We start from the raw sequence: 6,000 nt of genomic DNA, 5'->3' as shown, positions 1-6,000 counted from the left end.
AGATGACATGACTGTATATTTAGAAAACCACATTGTCTCAGCCCAAAATCTCCTTAAGCTGATAAGAAACTTCAGCAAAATCTCAGTATACAAAATTAATGTGCAAAAATCACAAGCATTCTTATACACCAGTAACAGACAAACAGAGAGCCAAATCATGAATGAACTTCCATTCACAATTGCTTCAAAGAGAATAAAATACCTAGGAATCCAACTGACAAGGGATGAAAAGGACCTCTTCAAGGAGAACTACAAACCACTGCTCAGTGAAATCAAAGAGGACACAAACAAATGGAAGAACATACCATGCTCATGGATAAGAAGAATCAATATTGTGAAAATGGCCATACTGCCCAGGGTAATTTATAGATTCAATGCCATCCCCATCAAGCTACCAATGACTTTCTTCACAGAATTGGAAAAAACTGCTTTAAAGTTCATATAGAACCAAAAAAGAGCCTGCATTGCCAAAACAATCCTAAGTCAAAAGAACAAAGCTGGAGGCATCACGCTACCTGACTTCAAACTATACTACAAGGCTACAGTAACCAAAACAGCATGGCACTGGTACCAAAAGAGAGATATAGACCAATGGAACAGAACAGAGCCCTCCGAAATAATACCACACATCATGTTCTCACTCATAGGTGGGAATTGAATCATGGGATCACTTGGACACAGGAAGGGAAACATCACACACTGGTCCTATTGTGGAGAGGGGGGAGGGGGGAGGGATAGCATTAGGAAATATACCTAACGTAAATGACAAGTTAATGGGGGCCGTACACCAACATGGCACATGTGTACATTGTAACAAACCTGCACTTTGTGAACATGTACCCTAGAACTTAAAATATAATAATAATAATAATATAAACAAAACTTCCTTATAAGGTACAATGCTCACTACCTAGCAGATGGGTTGAATAGTACCCCAAATCTCAGCAACATACAATATACCTTGGTAACAAACTTACATGCTGTAATCCCTGAATTTAAAATAAAAGTTGGCCAGGTGCAGTGGTTCACGCCTTTAATCACAGCACTTTGAGGGAGGCTGAGTTGGGCAGATCACGAGGTCAGGAGATAGAGACCATGGTGGCTGACACAGTGAAACCTCGTCTGTACTAAAAATACAAAAAAATTAGTCAGGCATGCTGGCACGCATCTGTAGTCCCAGCCACTCAGGAGGCTGAGGCAGGATAATGACATGAACCTGTGAGGCACATATTGCAGTGAGCAGAGATTGTACCACTGGACTCCAGCCTGGGCGACAGAGAGAGACTCCATCTCAAAATAAATAAATAAATAATAAATAAATAAAATAAAAGTAGAACGTTTTTAAGAAAAAATATGGATTGTTTTATAGACACCTATATTCCACCTGCTGTGGTTTGAATATTTGTCCCGTTCAACACAACATGTTGAAATGTAGTCCCCAATGTGGTAGTATTGAGATGTTCGGCCTTTAAGAGGTGATTGAATCATAAGGGCCCTGCCTTCATGGATGGACTAATCCCTTTGTAGATTAATTAATTAATGAATTAATAGATTAATAGAATATTGAGTTATCATGAGAGAAGAATTTGTAGCTTTATTGTCAAAGGAGAGACCTGAGCTAGCATGATAGCCTGTTAGCATGTTAATCCCCCTCAACATATGATGCCCTGCATAGCCCTGTGACTCTTCAGAAAATCCTCACCATTAAGTATTCTGTCACCAAATGAATCCCCTTTATGTTGGACTTTACAGCCTCTGTAACTGTAAGAAATCATATTTCCTTTAAAGATTACTTACTTTCATGTAATGTGTTATAAGTAACAGAAATGGACTACTACAAGAAATCAGTACAGAGTAGTGGGATATTGCTGATAATTAATATCTGAAAATGTAAAAGCATTTTTGGAACTGGGTCATGGACAGGACCTGGAAGAATTTGGAGGATTAGGAGATTTAAGAAGCCTAGATTGTGGTGAGAGCTTAGAAGACAAGTTTAAGGAACATTTTGAACTCCTTAGGGATTGGTTAAGTGGTCATGTCTAGACATCTGATAGAAATATGAGTATATAGAATTGGGAAACAAGGTAAAGGCCATACATGTTATCAATTATCAAAGTTCTTGGCACATTTGTGTCTATGCCCAAGAGCTTTGTGAAAGGCTAAATTGAGAGTGATGAACTAGGGTATCTGGCAGAAAAAAAAAAAATTCAAGCAGCAAAGCATTCAGACTGTTGCATGACTACTTTTAACTGCTTATGTTAAGCTATGAGACATAAAAAGCAATTGGAAGCCTAAATTTATAATCAAAAGAGAAGCAAAGCAGGAATTTTTGAAAAAAAAAAATAATTTCAGCCTTGCCATGTAAAAAGCGGGAAACTGTGCTTGGAAAAGGAAACCGAGGGTGTGACTCAGTGACCTTTTGCTAAGAAGATTAGTACTGAGAAAATGGATCATCGAGATAGTGGATGAAAGACTCGAAAGGAATTTCAGAGTTATTTTAGGTTGCTTCTGTTATCACAGGCACAGAGCCTCGGAAGGCAGAATAATTGCAATGGACAGGCCTGTGGTGTTCTCCGTGGTCTTACTGCTCAGGGCCACCTTGGAATTCTACTCCCCACATTCTGCACCCCCTTCATGTATCAAGCAGCCCCAGGTGTGGCTGCTGCTGCAGTACCAGATGGTACATGTTTTAAACCTCGGTGGTGCTCACGTGGTGCTAATTTGGCAGGTTTGCAGAAAGCAAGAGCTTGGAAGGCTTAGCAGACTCCACCTGGACTTCCAAGAATGTTGTTGACAGCCTAGGGGCCCAAGAAGAGACTTTTCACAGTGGTGGAGCCACTACAGGCAGCCTTCACTAGAGCAATATTAAGCAGAAATTTAGAGTTAGAGCTGCCAAAGGGCTAGACATAGTGAAACTGGGGGAGTGGGACTGCCATAAAGACCCCAGAACTATAGTGCTACAAGCATGCAACATAAGTCTTAGACAGCTGTGTTTGATGAGTTAGCCAAGCCATAGAGGTGGAGATGCTTGAGGTCTTGGGGGCCCAGCCTCCATACCACTGTGCAGAGGATGCTGGACACAGAGTAAAATGATATTTTTCTGGAGTCTTAAAACGCAATATCTGCTCTCTTGAGTTTCGGACTTACTTGCAGTTGGTTACCTCTTTCTTCTTGCCTATTTCTCCCTTTTGGAATTGTAATGTTTACCTTATGCCTGCCTACCATCACTGTATCTTGCAAGAAGAAAAAATGGAATTCTAAACTCCTCGAATGACCACCATTGTATCTTGTAAGAAGAAAAAATAGAATTCTATACACTTTGAATGTTCACTCTATTGGCCAAGGGAACCCCAGAGAAACCCAAAAAACCAAGTTCCTAGCCAGGATAAGATGGGAAGTCTGACATACCTCATTACACCTTCTCCCTTTTGTGGTTAGACAAAACAACTGACCAGCATTAATGTTAAAATACAGACTTCAACACTGATAGAACAGACTCTTAACGGGAATAAAGTGCCAAATTATAAATGGGACCTAAAGCCATGTCAGGCAAAGATTAAGTCAAACGCCCCTACACTTAAAGGATAAAATATGTTCTAATTGCCACAAGTTTATTTTTCTTTTTTTCTCTAGCAGCTAAATAAGCTCTGGTCTTGAGATAAGCAATGTTGAAGCAATTGCAGATAAACCATTACCAGATACTAACTAACCAAGTCTCCCTCTTCCACAGCCATAACTATAGCTTTGATTAGACAAGAAACTGATTTCTGTAACTTTATCCTGACAAGAGACCACCAATTATGGTGGTTGTTTACAGACCACCAACCATGGTGGTAGTTCTGGCCTGTTTACAGAGGCTGCATACTTGAGTGTCTTATCCCTGTTTCACCTTTTGACATAAAAAGCCTAATTGTAATGCGTTTAAATATTAAGTCTCCACCCCAAAGTAAACATGAGATTCATATAATCTGCATGTTTGTTCAGCACACTTGCAGCAAAATCCTGTTCATAAATATTCATAGTTCCTCTATAACCTGTTGAATATGCTTAGTCAATCAGTCCAGCATAAATCCCTTTTCCATCCTCCTCTCCCTTTGAGTGTCTGCTAATGGTGTATGCCAGAGACTGTGCTTTTGGGCCTGTCAGAATGGCCGCATCAGAGGTTGTAACTTTTTGTCAGAAATAAGGTATCCTTTCTAAATTTATGGATCTCTTTATTTTTAAATTGACACTTGAAAGTAGATAACTTCTTTTGATTTCATAGGCTCATAGATGAGACTCTAAACAGTGAAATGGGAGGGGTTCCCTTATCCCCCTTGCAGGGTGTGCGGCAGGGGTGTCAGACTCTCCTCCAACATCCCCCGACTGAATTCCACATCCTCTATACTATTGCTATTAGGAGTCCTGCCACTGATGGCCTGTCAACATCTGCTGGTGTCTGTCAGTGTGCTCTTCTGCCCCTCTGTTCCTCTCAACATCCAGTCTCTTGTGTCTGGGTCCCCTAAGGTCTCTCAGGTTTTTATGGAAACAGGATGGGAGTGTGTCGAGCCAGAGTGGTCTTGGAAAATGCAACATTTGGGCACAAAACAGGAGTGCCTGTTCTCATTTAGGTCCAGGGGTACAGACCTGAGGGTGGAGCATTTGACAGGAACCCTGTCCTTCTCAACCCAGCACTTTCCTGCCCTCCTCCTGAATCAATTGGACTTTTTATTTGATGCTGGATGGAGTTAAGGCTTTGGAATTGTGGAGTTGGAATGAATGTGTTTATGTGGAATAGGGACATGAGTTTTAAGGGGCCACTGGTAAAATGTTATTATTTGAATATTTGTTCCCTTCAAAAGCCATGTTGAAGATTAATCTTTAATGTGGCAGTATTGAGTGGTGGTGCCATTAAGAAGTGGGTTCATGAGGGCCCTGCCCTCATTAGTTTATTAATCCATTCATTGATTAATCGATTATTATGGGAAGACAGCTAGTGGCTTTATAAGAAGAGGAAGAGACGCCTTAGGTAGCTTGGTAACATGTTAGCCAACTTAGTCCCTTTGCCATGTTATACCCTGCACAGACTCAGGACCCTTCAGAGACTGCACCAGTAAGAAGGCTATCATGATATACTTCCTCTTGATCTTGTACAGCCCAGTCTTCATAACTGTAAGAAATAAACTCTGTCTCCCATCAAAGTAAAGCCCAGTAACAAATATCTTCACAACTGAATTCTACAAGTATTTAAAGAAGAATTAACAGCAATTATTCTCACACCCTTCCAAAAACATTGAAGTGGAGAGAATAATTCTGTAAAATTAAATTGTTTGGTCCAAACCTGCCTCCATATATAGTATACTTTTGACCTAAAGATTTATTCATACATAATAAACTGTAACCAAACTGGATGTGTAAATAGACTCCATTCCATTTTGTAACAAGTATCTGAGTTTCTGCCAATCACAGAAGCCATGCAGTGACAAATGACAGGTGACCAACTGTTCTAACTCTTCATAAAGGAAAAATGCCAAACCATAATCAATCCAGCTCTTTCTGTACCTCATTTCTCTTTTCCATCCATCATTTTATATTTTTGGTCTATAAATGCTATATAACCATGTTACAGCCCTAAAATCTCACTGAATCTGTCCTAGTTCTGGGGGCTTCTCACTTCATAAATTATTCTTTGCCCAATTAAACTGTTACATTTTATCTAAAGATTTATTTTTTTATCAGATTGTTGTCAGAAGTAGGATTTGAAATCAAAGTCCAGCAACCTGCCAGAACACCAGGTGATCGGGCATGGTACCAGCAGAAACTATTGTGTTTACTGTTCTCTTGTTTGTAACTGGAAATTTTGGGTGAGTTTGCCCTTTGATGCTAAGTTTCATGGACATGTATTTAGAGTTCTTCAAGTTTATGTGAGCATTTTTTAAAATTCAGACTTGCTTCAGAGTTGTGACCGGAACTGGAAAGTCCAGGATTGGATTAAATCAGATAATTACCTGGATTGGATAC

This window comes from Macaca mulatta, chromosome X (assembly GCF_049350105.2).
Source record: "Macaca mulatta isolate MMU2019108-1 chromosome X, T2T-MMU8v2.0, whole genome shotgun sequence".
Taxonomy (NCBI): Eukaryota; Metazoa; Chordata; class Mammalia; order Primates; family Cercopithecidae; genus Macaca; species Macaca mulatta.
The sequence above is the reverse complement of the archived record's forward strand: the minus strand, read 5'-3'. Positions refer to the sequence as shown.